The sequence below is a fragment of the Balaenoptera acutorostrata genome, chromosome 12, assembly GCF_949987535.1.
Source record: "Balaenoptera acutorostrata chromosome 12, mBalAcu1.1, whole genome shotgun sequence".
NCBI classification, from domain to species: Eukaryota; Metazoa; Chordata; class Mammalia; order Artiodactyla; family Balaenopteridae; genus Balaenoptera; species Balaenoptera acutorostrata.
In genome coordinates this window covers 33141060-33155432 of record NC_080075.1, presented here as the reverse complement: position 1 = coordinate 33155432, position 14373 = coordinate 33141060, and the positions used below count along the sequence as shown (strand labels likewise).

Sequence of the window (14373 nt, the reverse complement as noted above, 5' to 3'; positions counted from 1 at the left end):
AAGGCCTCCAATTGTTTCTATAGCTCGTTTACTTATTTATTTTCTAAACTAACACCATTTGTGAGACTTATCTGTAAATGAAAACAAGAATCCAGTAAGAGAAGACCAGGATTTTTTAAATGATTACAAATATTTTAAGAAATTCCAATTTAGGATGGTATCTGGCTAGTGATCCATAACTCACCCTCCCCCAACTTTTCACTGAAAACCAATGTCAGCTCACATACAAAATCAGATGATAACTCATAAGAACTCCAAAAATGAAGACTGACAATTAGACTAGAGCTAAAACAATGGATGAATATTTACTTGTCACGAGATCTGTGAGCTTGAAGGAGAGGCACAAATAGTGACTGATATGGGCACTTGTCTTTGTCACCTGCAGGACAGAAATCTCATTAGCTGGAAGGTGAGGCCTTATTCCTCCCCAACTAAATGCCTCCCCTCAGGGTCTATACCCTCCAGAAAATTTAGCAAACTTCCCACTATGATGTGGAAGGTGCTCCTCCAGTGGCCAGAGCCATTCCACACACATATCACCCCTGTGAGCATCTCTCATGCTACATCTGTACCAGGTCTGCAGTGTCCGTCATGCAACACGGCCAGGACAGACATGGATTCCCATGCTATGCTGCAGCCAGAGATTCGAAGACACAAGTATAAAGTGGTTATGACAGGATAGGTGTGAGAATGTCAAACAAAATCCACCTCTAGACTACTCATAAAAAGTCATGTGGGGTCTCTTGAGGAGCCCAGGAAGGAGGCTCAGCTAGGGCCGCCGGGCCACGGGCTGCCGCGACCGGGCTGCCGCAGTCGTTAGCGGGTCATGAACCGCCGGCGGGGAGGAGGCGCCGCAGGCAGTGGCAGCGGAGATAGCGGGGCCGGTGGGGGCGTTGGGGGCAGCGGGGGTCGGGGGACCGGCCAGCTCAACCGCTTCGTGCAACCCTCCGGGCGGCCGCACCTGCCAGGCCACAGACCTCCACCAGCACGAGGCGGACATCGTTGTGTGGCAGCTAATACCCATCTATGTGTTTGGAGGTTACAACCCAGGTTATGATGAATCAGGAGGGCCAGATAATGAAGACTACCCTCTCTTCAGGGAGCTTTGAAGGTATCATTTTGCTACAGGAGTGTGGCACCAGATGGGCACAGATGGCTACATGCCCCGGGCATTGGCATCTATGTCACTTGTGCTGCATGGAAACAACCTGTTAGTGTTTGGAGGAACAGGCATCCTATTTGGTGAGAGCAACGGCAATGACGTCCATGTCTGTAACGTGAAGTATAAGAGATGGGCTTTACCCAGCTGTCCGGGGAAGAAACCCAGTGGTATATATGAACAGGCCATGGCTATCATCAATGGCTCCCCTTATGTCTTTGGAGGGACAACTGGCTATATTTACAGCACAGACCTGCACACATTAGATCTCAGTACCAGAGAGTGGACACAACTGAAACCAAACAACCTATCCTGTGATCTACCAGAAGAGAGATACAGACATGAAATTACACATGATGGGCAGAGGATTTACATCTTGGGAGGCAGTACTTCTTGGACAGCTTATTCCTTAAACAAGATTCATGCATACAGCCTTGAAACGAATGCATGGGAGGAAATTGCAACAAAACCCCATGAAACAATAGGTTTTCCTGCAGCCCAAAGATGTCACAGTTGTGTTCAGATAAAAAATGATGTGTTTATTGGCGGGGGCTATAATGGAGAAGTGATCCTGGGAGATATCTGGAAGCTGAACCTGCAGACTTTTCAATGGGTAAAGCTCCCAGCTACCACGCCAGAGCCAGTTCATTTTCACGGTGCAGCTGTTACACCAGCTGCTTGCATGTACATTCATGGAGGAGTGGTGAACATCCACGAAAATAAACGGACTGGGTCGTTGTTTAAGATCTGGCTGGTGGTGGTTCCTAGCCTGCTGGAACTGTCGTGGGAGAAGCTGCTTGCGGCCTCCCCCAACCTAGCAAACCTCCCCCGAACACAGCTTCTGCACCTTGGACTCACACAGGGACTCATCGAGGGCTTGAAATGAGGATTTCTGGACTGTTCATTGATACTGGAAATATTAAAGAGACTCCTTTATTTATGGGCAGTGTAGAATATGCTACAGAGAGGATTGGTTACCCTGATCAAGGCCTTATTCAGAAAATACATCAGATGCCTTTCTGTAAATTGTTTTAAGTTTATGGAATCTCACTTTCCCTTGTGCTTTTCTCTTTGCTTCTCTCCCTTCTGCCCCAATACACACACACATACTCACGTACTCACATACTCCCTCTTCCTTGATGGAGTTGAGGGAAAGTCTGAAAGCACCTTAATAATGTGATGAATCAAGATAAGATCAAGAAAATTTTAAAGGAACTCTATAAACATATGACCCTTTCAGGAAGCGCTCTATAAATTAAAGCAACATCGTCAATAAAAACAAAAATAAAATTAAAAAAAATGAAATCCAGCAACAACAACAAGAAGTTTTGGGGACAGAACAAGAAGGCTAACCTTGAGACTCTTGCAGATTATAGGGAAAGCTAGATGTTTAACTTCCTGTTTTCAAAGGTACATCTAATTGAGTAGCTGCGTCTAATGGCAGCGGTGGTTGATGTCTTGCTGCCTAGGTACCCACACCGATCCTTTGACTTTGGAGAAAAGGTAAGCAGCTCAGCAGCTCTTGATTAGTGATCTCTTTTCTCATCCTTATGGTGCCAGCAGCGGTTAGAGTTGACTCGTCTAAAGACTTTACTGTGTGTTGCAGTTGTGCTGTTTGTTGTTGCTCTTAGACATTATGGAACCAAGAACATTTCAAATCAAGAAATTTATGGTGGTCAAAGTTCTTCGTTCTGGGCAGTTTTGAAATTCTCCTATGCTTATTAATGGTTTCAAGTATCTTTTTGACTTCATTGTGGGGAATTGCAGACCCTAAGTGTGTGGCATAAATGCTGTGGGACATAAATGTAAGTTCGTGAGAGGCCAGAGTAGAGCAGGGCAGGGAGGGCTTCTGCTCTGGGCTGTGAGCTTTGACTGTCATATTGGCCATTTCCTTTCAGAACTGTTTCTTTTCTCACTCTGGGCCGTGCACCTGCCATATTCTCAGGCAATGGGTTTTATCTCTAGAAAGCCAGTTGGCCCTTGATTTTTCTCTTAGCTTTTTGTCTCGTTTTCTGTCTGCTTTAATGTGCATGGTGCTGTGAGTAATTGCCTAGTAACTGGAAAAAAGGTCTTGGGGAAAAGCCACAGGTCATTCTTCCTGATGAACTAAGTATCATTTTAAAAACTAGCATGAGGAAGGAATGAAACTGAGGATCATTCACTTTGGTGTGAAATTTTAGTTCTGGTTTGTTTTGTGTTGTATTTTAATTCTAAAAAGAAATGACCTAAATTTTCACTTGCTTTGCCATCAGGCTGCTAGAGTGGTCACTGAGACGTGAGCAGCTGGAAGTCCTTGGGTGTATGAAAGGTGCTAAAGGTGTGCAGGAGGGCACAGTGCTGACCATCCCGTTGGTTACATCATAACAGGAGACTCAGATGGGAGACTAGGGACATGTTTTTGCTTTAAGTGCCTCCTTTTCGCTTAGCTTTGAAAATTATTCTTCTTTTTCCTTTGTCCCAGAAGGGAATCTCTTAGGCTCATGTGTGGATTTAAAAATCACCTTTGAGTTATAGCTAAAAAGTTACCATCTAGTGTTCAGTTCTGGGGAAGAGAAAAATGTGGCCTCTAGACTTGGACTCCTAACTTCCAGGCCTTATTATAACCTCCCATCCATGTGGGGTTGATTTCATAGAGCCTGTGTTCTGCAAGGTCTTGTAACAACCTTTCATCTGTGAGTTTGGGTCCTTTTGGGGGAGTGAAGGGCTAGGCGAGAGGCAGGAAAAGGAGCAACTCCTCCAGAGGCCCCATCCCCCTCTTGCCATGACCAGTCAGGCCTTTAACTTCTTACCACCCACTGCTAGGCTTGTTCCAATGAGGAGCTCTCTCCAGAGCAAGTCAGTCTGAGCAGCTCCATTAGTTCAAAACAAAGCTTTGCTGCTTGACTCCAATCTAGTCTCTGGAAGTCTGGGGGGAAACTATCCATAATTAAACAAGTCACACTACCCAGGGTGGCAAAAGGATCTTTGTCCTGGATTTATAGGGACCAAAGACTGAATGCTCAGCCTCTGTGCTTATCCTTCCATAGTCCTTGGGATATAAGCAGGTCTCTAGTTCTACGACACCAGAGAGCTGAAAGAGAGACTGGTTCAATCCACACTTGCTAGCATCCTTTTTAAAACCTTCTGAAAGCGGTCTTTTTTTTTTTTTTTTTTATGGCTGTGTTGGGTCTTCGTTTCTGTGCGAGGGCTTTCTCTAGTTGCGGCAAGCGGGGGCCACTCTTCATCGCGGTGCGCGGGCCTCTCACTGCCGCGGCCTCTCTTGTTGCGGAGCACAGGCTCCAGACGCGCAGGCTCAGTAGTTGTGGCTCACGGGCCCAGTTGCTCCGCGGCAAGTGGGATCTTCCCAGACCAGGGCTCGAACCCGTGTCCCCTGCATTGGCAGGCAGATTCTCAACCACTGCGCCACCAGGGAAGCCCAGAAGGCGGTCTTCTTTGAGGTAGACTTTGGAGGCCTGACATCCAAGACCTTGTGTGTGACGTTTTCATAAAAGTACATACCCTTGGTCTAAAGTGTCTTCTTTTAATATAACACTAGTGAAAATTATGTAGTATGATCAGCTCTGAGGGCTATAGAACCACACATGTGCACATGTTCTGGATGCCAAATGAGACTGTGTACATGGCGACTTAAATGTAGATGACTAGAATTTTATATAGGGCGTCACCAGGCATTTTAGTATATCCAAAACCAGCACTCTGAATTCCTGACACTGTTACTTGATTTAGGAAAGTTTAAGTCTGCTGCTTCTCTGCCTCTTTGAGGTACTCCCAGCCATCTTACTGCAGTCCTGTAAGTTTAAGTGCAATATATAGAAACACATATGGATATATATAGATTATATATAAGGTGTGACTATAAAGCAGGTAGACTACTATTTTGTATCTGTCTTGGGGAAGCCAGCTCATTACTTTAGAGTCAAATTATACCAAAAATTTGAGATGTGATTGGCTGGCTTAGGCCAATTCTTGGTAAAGCTGGACTTTCAAGTCCAGTGTCTCCTTACTCCAACTCTTAGAGATTTATTGTTTCTTGGGTTTGTTAGAATTGAGACTTTTCCCCAGTCATCTTTGTACTATCTCATGTTTGCATACCTTACATTTCTTTGCCTAGGAACAAGGAAGTCTACCTGTAAGGAGTTTTCTAAATGGAGAATTAAAACCTAATATTTAATACTATCAGTTCTCCCATGTATATACTAATTTATCTGTGAATGTAATACTTTATTAAATGAAGAAAATGATGCTTTCTTCATTTAATAAAGTATTTTCCATATTCCGGAAAATCTATAAACCAGTATAGAATAGATTGAAATTTTAACTGTTCAGGGGCCAAACTGAAACCCTTTCTACTGGCAAATCTTCTTTTTTCAGGGCCCTGGTGACATGATGTAAAAATTTGCTCTAAGCTATTCATGTCCATTACATAGCTAGATTTAAAAATATAATAATAAACATTAACATTTCTAAGCAAAAGGTGTATTAACAGTGACCTTTCGTTACCCAGAGTAAAGCACAGATAATTGAAATCCATAGATAATCAGTGTTTCAACTTATCTATCGAACAATTGATTCATTTATAGTTCTTCCTTCTCCCTACGCTTTCCCACAAGCACCTCCTTTTCAATGGAGTGGGGCTAATGTGTAGTTAGAAATTGAAAAGCAGGAATCACGGCGGGGCTAGAAACCAGCAAACATATAAGCAGCCCAGTTAGCTGTAGGCAGTCAACCTGATGACAGTGGTTAATGGTGAGTTTAGATGTCACTCTTCACTCTTCTGCTTTGGCATAGTCTCCTGCCCTGAGTTCTAGGCTGTCTCTCCTATAATCACCAAAGAACTCTTAGCACATATTGGAAGAAAAAAGCTGTGTATGATGCAGAGGAAATCCCATCATTTGAATACATTTCTCTGGCTCTTTGCAAATACTTGCTTTTCCACTATTCTTGAAGGAGTCTCAACCTTTCCTATAACCCATATAGCTTGGCTTGTAGAAAAGGTTGAATTATCCTCTAAGACTACTTGGTCTTAATTCTGTAAAACCAGTTTGTCTTTATGTGGTCTTAAAGATGTTTAGAAGGTGGCATGGGTTACTGAATTGTCTACCTGCCAGCACTCTGATATAGCACAAAAAGTCAATTTTTTTTTTTTAAATTACACTATACTAGGTGTGCTTTATTTATTTATTTATGGCTGTGTTGGGTCTTCGTTTCTGTGCGAGGGCTCTCCCTAGTTGCGGCAAGCGGGGGCCACTCCTCATCACGGCGCGCGGGCCTCCCACCATCGCGGCCTCTCTCGTTGCGGAGCACAGGCTCCAGACGCGCAGGCTCAGTAATTGTGGCTCACGGGCCCATCTGCTCCGCGGCATGTGGGATCCTCCCAGACCAGGGCCCGAACCCGTGTCCCCTGCATTGGCAGACTCTCAACCACTGCACCACCAGGGAAGCCCTCAATTTTTTTATTCATTGTTCTAGCATTGAGCTGCAGGATGGATGAGGGATTATGGTCCTATGATCATAAGCTTCCAAAACTGGTCAGCATTTGCTTAAATTGCTTAGGTTCCCCAAATGCCTCGGGGGCTCTAGGAGCATTGGCAGGGCCTGAGGTAGGCTTGGTAGAGTTCTGTAACCTCTGTGTGTGTTGCCACCAGATCATGCCCAGCAGTGGCATTTCCCTTCTAAGGTCGTTAGATTTGGTGGAAAGCGACCTCTTCCCTCATCTGGTGTTACAAAAAGAAGTTTTGAGTTGTGCTTCAAAAGTGGTACCATCTTTTAATATAATTTTCATGTTTTTATCTTTTATTTGTTTCACTTTTTAGAAGTTTTTAAAAGGCCGTGCTTAGTCACTGTACAGGGTGAGTCAGTGACTCAGTGACTCACAGGGTGAGGCAGTTTCACCAAGTTGTAGTAATTGCTGTTTTACTAGTTGCACATTTAGAATACAAAGGAGGTATCAGAAACACACTGACTTTCTCTAAAGCCGCTTCCTTGTACACAGAGTCTGAGCAGGGACAGCGCCAGGCATCCCCCTGTAAAGGCACCTGCCAATGAGGATTTTACTGGAAGAACTAGGCAAGAAAGGGAAACCTCACTCACATGCAGTCTCTGAGGCAAGCCTGGGCTTAGCTCTTGGTACAGGGTATGCTTAGGCCACACACGATGCTTGCCTGACTTTAAAACTATTTGCCACAGTCCTGTTAAATAGTGTGGAAGTCCTTTTGCACTCTGGTGTGCATGCTGTATGATCAGGACAGCTTTTCCCACCTTACCTGGTTTCCTACAAGCAGGTAGGAAATATAGTGAATTTACCCTAAAATGTCCAACCTGTATTTATGTATCTTGTCAGTGTTTTGCTGTTGGTTTTCTAAAACAATCTGATCAATAAATCTTATCCAGATCTAAAAAAAAAAAGATATGTATTTGATGAAGTCATACAACATGACTAAAAGTAATTAGCTGGATAAATATGCACCAGGGAGAAATAAATGTAAACAATCTATGAGATGCAATATTTATATCAAAAACAATAAAATTCAAGGTAAAAAACTCTAGATGATACAAAGATTATTTTATATTTGAAAAGAGTAATTCCCACAATGAAAATATCATATTGAACTATTATGCATCACATAACATAGTATTGGACTGTAGATATAAAGCAAAATCTATTGAGAATTGGTGAGAAAATAACAGGATCCCAATAATAATGGATGACATTAATACGCTTCTCAGTCATGACAAGTTAAAGAGGCTAAAAAAATGGGCAAGGAGGTAAAGAACCTGAATAGGTTGATTAATTAAATTTAAGAGAATCCCTCACTATCCACGTCCTCACAATACAAATTCAGGAACCCAATAGATTTAGATAGCAAGGTGTATACTGAACGTAACATTATAAAAAAGAATTTCACTGCAAGCATCTAGAGCAGAATAAAATGCCAGTTAAAACAAACATTTCAGCAAAGCTTTTCTTTATTCTAAGAAAAGCATCATTTATTCAGGGAGATCGTGGAGGGGGTGGGTTGTTTTGTCTTGTTTTTTGGCCTAGGAAATTTTTTGATGGGACCCTTAAAAAATGAAAAGTGAGCTCCTGCCTCCCTTGCTGTGAAGTAATAAGAAATATATATACTAGTCAGTGCTTCCAATTCCAACCTGGAGCGCCTAAAACCCTTGTAAATTTCCATAATAGGGGTGCTAGGAGTGACTTTTGTTCCAATATTTGGTCTTTGACCCAGAGCTCCTAAAACTCCTGTAATTTCCTAAGCGAGGAGGTGATAGACGCATCTTACACAGAGTTCCTAAATCCCTTGGAAGTTCCTAGGTTATAGAAGCATCTTTTGTTCTGATGCGGTAACTGTTGGTAGGCTCCTGGTTGGGGGATGGTCACCAGAAAGACCAAGCTGAGTAGAACCTTGGAACTTTCAGCCCCACCCTTTATCCTCTGGGGTGGGGAGAAGAGCTGGAGGTTGAGATAATAATCAATCAATCATGCCTATGTGATGAAACCTCCATAAAAATCCCTAAAGTACAGGGTCTGGAGAGCATGAACGCACCCACGTGCTGGGAGGGGGATGCACCCCAACTCCACAGAGACAGACGCTTTCGCACTTGAGACCCTTCCAGACCTCACCAAGTGCCTCTTCATCTGGCTGTTCATCTTTATTCTTTATTATATCCTTTATTATATAATAAACTGGTGGATGTAAGTAAGTGATTCCCCAGGTTCTGTGAGATGTTCTAGCAAATTATTGAACCCAAGGAGGGGGCAGTAGGAACCCCTGGTTTATAGCCAGTCAGTCAGAAGTTGCAAAGGCCTGGACTTGCAATTGGTATCTGAAATGGGGGCAACCTCACGGGGCTGAGCCCTTAACTTGTAGGATCTTACTCCAGGTAAATAGCGTCAGGATTGAATTGAATTACGGGACACCCAGCTAGTGTTGGAGAATTGGTCAGTGTGGGGAAAAAGAGTCAGACGTTTGGTGTCAGAAGTGCAGTTGGTAAAGGAAACAAGTGTTTCCTTTTATTTGCCAACCCTCCCCAGCCTTGATGTGGAAAAAGATGGTGAGACAGGGGGATAAATTGCCCTACAGAGGAAGTAATTAGTGCACCAACAGCAAATGGGGAAAGATGAGAGATGCAGGGACAGAACACAGCGAAGAACAGAGGCCTGTAGACAGAAGCAGGCAGTGAAAAATTCCCGTTTCGAGAATCACTGATGTCTGACATTGAATGTAAAAGTTGTTTCCAGCCCTATACTATAAATGCCTTCTGTCTGTCTCCCCCTTTGATTAAAAAAGTCTGACATGCAGAAGAGCCTCGAGTCAGTGGTGCTTTGGGAGAATAAAGGAGAAAGGACAGGTTTGGTGAGAGCAAATGTATTAACAAAGAGGGCAGCTCCTCTGGAAGGCAAGCTCTCAAGTGCGATGCTCACCGGGCTCTGTTTCCTCTCTACTTTCAGGTATAGGAGAGGATGGTAATTCCCCACTCTCTTCCAGTTTGGTCTTGCCACGTGTCTTTTTGTGGTCAGTGAAATATGGACAGATGTTCATCTGGAAAGAAGTATTTTAGAACCCTTCCTCCTGCTGCAGCTACCGGCAATTTCCAGATGGTGACAACTCCACCAGCTTAAGTCTCTGAGTAAGGAAGACATGGGACAGGTCTCCCCACCAAAATTCAGCGGACATACAGCAGGAGCAAGAGAGAAATCTCTGTTGTGTTCAGCCACTGAGATCATGGCGTGACTTGATACTGCAGTGTAATGGGCCTGTCATGACCAACAGCCTGCTGGGTAAGGTCATGGTCAGAAGCACCAAAAGCATGGAGTAAGAGGTGGACCAAGAAATGCTCACCCCTCCACGCCAAAAGTGTTGGGGAATCTGGGAAAGGCGCAGGCCTTCCCACAGTTTGTAGAATAGGGGCTTGAACCATTTTGATTGCGTATTAAAAGAAAAGGTAAATTGCATATTAAAAACAGGCAGGAGGTCTTAGAGATATTTGTATTATACCTTAATGGAACATTTATAAAAATTCATTACAAATTAGGATACAAAGGAACTTCCATTAAACCTTAAATACTGAGAAAGACATATTCTCTGAACACAAAACATTAAAACCAGCTAATAAATTTTAACAACAAAAAACTGCCACCTAGAAATCTTAAAACTCTCCCCAAAATAACATTTGTTCAGAGAGGAAGTCTAACCTGCAATTTCATGTTATTTAGAAAATGACAAAGGACATGATACATTGACAATTAGGAGCTGCAGCCAGAGCCATATTTGGAAACAAACTTATAGCCTTAATACTTCCATTAACAAGAATGAAGATAAAACAGCTAAGCATTCAGCTTTAAAGGTTAGAAAAACAGAATAAACCTAAGGAAAGAGGAAAGGAATTAAATAAGATAATAAAAATTAATGAAACAAAACTGATTAATCCAAGAGCTGGTTATAAATAAATATATGCATTCTTAGCAACTCAGTAAAGGAGAGAAATAGCAAACATGTAAAACTGGGAAAGAGAATGTATCAGTATAGAGACAGAAAACAAAAATCTATGAGGGCTGGGCTTCCCTGGTGGCACAGTGGTTACGAATCCGCCTGCCAATGTAGGGGACACGGGTTCAAGCCTTGGTTTGGGAAGATCCCACATGCGGAGCAACTAAGCCCGTGTGCCACAACTACTGAGCCTGCGCTCTAGAGCCTGTGAGCCACAACTACTGAGCCCGTGTGCCCAACTACTGAAGCCCGCGTGCCTAGAGCCCGTGCTCCGCAACAAGAGAAGCCACCGCAATGAGAAGCCTGCGCAATGCAACGAAGACCCAATGCAGCCAAAAATAAATAAATAAAATAAATTTATTAAAAACTCTATGAGGGCTGGAGGAGGCAAGAAAAGGGCACAGGAGGAGGTTACCTGCAAGTGAAGCCAGCCCAACCAGTAGGGGTGGGGTGGGGGTGGGGGTGGGGGTGGGGGTGGGGGTGGGTGGGAGCAGTAACAGGAGGAAGGGAAGAATATGTGCTATTACTCGGCAACGGCCCCATTTTAGAAAATGGCTGCTTATTTGCATTAGATGTTAGTGTTTAATCAGGCAACTTCTAGGGAAAGTCATAGGTTCCACAAGCCCCAGGCATAATAAGCCTATAAGAAGCACAATTCTCAACACAGAAAACGATCCAGTTCTGGCTTTGCAGTTGTCCAGGAGGGAAGGAACAGATCCATTTTCGCGACTGGTTCATGGTGTTATCCCCCTGCCTTGGATCAGGACAGCCGCCTCACGCTAGGACTGACGTACAAAGTGCCACTGGTTATTGGAGAAGTGGGAGGGGGCCACGGCCCACAGGGGAACAGCCTGCCCCCAGCTTGTGGTACAATAGGAATGTGCCACACCTTTGTGGGTGGCGACAGTCTGGGCCCCACCTCTCCTTCCAGGGCCGGGGGAAGCCCCTCCTCCAACCTGAACCTGTACTTAAAACCTAACTAGTAAAACTGAGCCTCCATGTAAACTACGGGCTTTGGGTGCTAATGATGTGTCAGTGCAGGTTCATGGATTGTCACAAATGTACCATGCTGGTTGGGCACGTTGACAAGGGGGGAGGCTACGTATGTGGGGCAGGGAGTAAATAGGAAAATCTCTGTACCTCTGCTCAATTTTGCTGTGAACCTAAAAATGCTCTTTAAAAAATTAAGGCTATTTTTAAAAATCTAACTAGTAACCATCATTTGCAGCTCTAACTAGGTAATCACTATTTATTGTCCGCCTTTGACATTAACTGGTTCGTTCTCGTCTCCTCTCCTTCTCTCCTCTTTTCTCTCTCTTCTTTCTCTCTGCCTCTTCCTCTCTCACTTCAGACCAGTCCTAACCACCCTAGAGTCAGGAGGGCAGGATCATTATCTCAGCTCCTCCACCACACACCCCACCCAGCGATGGGCTTGCAGGCAAATCAATTGATCAAGTTTTGACATCCCTCTAATCAGCAATAAAATGAAGATGTTGATCTGGTTTAGAAGTTTTCAAACTGTGTTCTGAGAACCCTGAAGATTCTAAAGAAATGCAACAGGGGTTCTACAGGCATTGGATTCCACCTTCTCTAACTATTTGAAAAACTATAATAAGCCATGCATTTTAATATTCCTAATTTAAGTACGCCTGAGACTACCAATATCTTGGGTTAATTCTTCTTTTCCATGACTTCTTTTCCTTCTGCAGATTTGAGAATTGCCTAAAACATGTCCTTGAATAGGAAAATTCTATTTCTGAGTCGGTAGTTTTTTGGAAGGTAAAGCCCATTCATGTCTGCTCACATGCAAATGTGCCATCAGGTACATCACCAGTGGATGCGTGCACTGGGCTGAACGAAACACTGCAAGCAGCTCAGCTATACCTGCTTGAAGCCAGCTCTTGATAGGACAAAACTAAGTTTTGGGTGTTCTTCTCTAACTTCTAATATTTATATATATATTGTCTCTTTTATTATTATTATTTTTTTTTTTTTTTTTTTTTTGGCTGCTTTGGGTCTTCGTTGCTGCACGTGGGCTTTATCTAGTTGCGGTGAGCGGGGGCTACGCTTCATTGTGGTGCGTTAGCTTCCCATTGCGGTGGCTTCTCCTGCCGAGCACCGGCTCTAGGCACGCGGGCTCTAGAGCGCAGGCTGGGTAGTTGCGGCTCACGGGCTTAGTTGCTCCGCCGCATGTGGGATCTTCCCGGGCCAGGGCTTGAACCCATGTCCCCTGCACTGGCAGGCGGATTCTTAACCACTGCGCCACCAGGGAAGCCCCCTATTGTCTCTTTTAGATGAAGTGAAATATTTACCCATAGAAAGAGAGCAATGTTTTGTATGTATCGCCCAGCACAGTAATGTGTATGTGCAATTGTATAATATGTACATTGTATGTATGACTCATAAAAGGGTAAGTGCAAAGTATAATGTTTCTGTATTTTTACCCTGTCTCTCTGGGAGTTGGATTACCATGAGATACATGTGAACATGAGGCATCTCTGCTCTACAGAAAATGTTCAGTGTCATTGACGGTGGTAACTTGTGGTTATCTTTATGCTGCTGCTTTGTACATTACAATCACCCAGGTAATTTATGAGAGGATGCCCACTTCAAAACTTAACATTGATACAAGAAGAGAAGAAATGTTTTTTCTTCTCAATAAGTGTGTAAAATTGCAAATAAGTTTGTAAAATTCAGGAAGATTTGTCAGGTTTATTTTTTTAAGAACCTGGTTTTAAAAACCCAGAAGTAAGGCCTCCTGGAAGCTGTGGCTGTAGCTTATTTAAAGCCATCTCTGTGAGCAGCAAAGATAAGCACAAGCTATTAAGAGGTTGGCAATGCCTTTCAAACCAAGGTTTTAATTTGCCAAGAAAATGAAGACATTGTCTTTAAATATTCCCTTCTCAGAATTACTCATAATACCTTGGGGAGTGAATTCCAGAATATTGGTTTTTCATAACAAAGTTTAAGGCAAAGAGGTGGTTTAAACATTTCATATGCAGCAAGAGATTATTCTGAGTGTATTTTTCTGATAAGAAACTTAGCTAGATTCCTCTGAAACATAACAAGACTACCCCAGCTTGCAGATCATGTTGGTATTTTTAATAAATCAAATGAGCTTCATTTGGCAATTTAGGGTCACAATATTACATGCTTACAAATCACTCAGCATTGAAAATGAAAGCATTTGGACTGAACATTCCAAACAAAATGCATTTGACTATTTTAAAAGTCTGAGTAAGTATCTGACAGAAGTAAAGGCTAAGGAATAATTTAATAGCACTGTTGAACATTTCACAGTATTAAAAGAACACTGACAAGAATTTTCTACCAAACACTGAAGATTTAAATTGGCCGAGTTGCTCATTTAATCAACTCCATCCAAACGGAACACTCTTGCAGAAAAGGGACGAACACTGTTGTTAGATGTTGCGTGATTCAGCTGAGGAAATAAGCATTCAGCAAATGCCGTGTAGAAGGTAGAATGGTGAGCAAAACCAGGCAACATCCCAGCAAGCATGGAAGGTGGAGGTTGGTGCAGGAAACAGGCACTGACCTGTAACCACAGAAACAACTGTACCTGCACCCGTGACAGCTGCTGTGTAGGAGGGGCACGCTGTGCTGGGAATCCCTATCATTAGCGAATCTGGCCTCCTAGTAAGGCAGGTCAGGCAGGTCAGGGGCAGCATCTCTAAGAAAGCGACATTTGTGCTGACATTGTAG

The 14373-nt window shown here is 43.4% G+C and overlaps 1 protein-coding gene and 1 pseudogene across 1 annotated transcript in view; one reads left to right on the top strand and one right to left on the bottom strand.

Annotated features, from left to right (window-relative positions):
- Positions 1–14373, bottom strand: part of ADD2 (adducin 2) — a 105951-nt gene that overhangs the window by 64957 nt on the left and 26621 nt on the right. The gene's annotated exons all lie outside the window — the stretch shown is intronic.
- LOC103009979 (kelch domain-containing protein 10-like) lies at positions 827–2045 on the top strand (annotated as a pseudogene).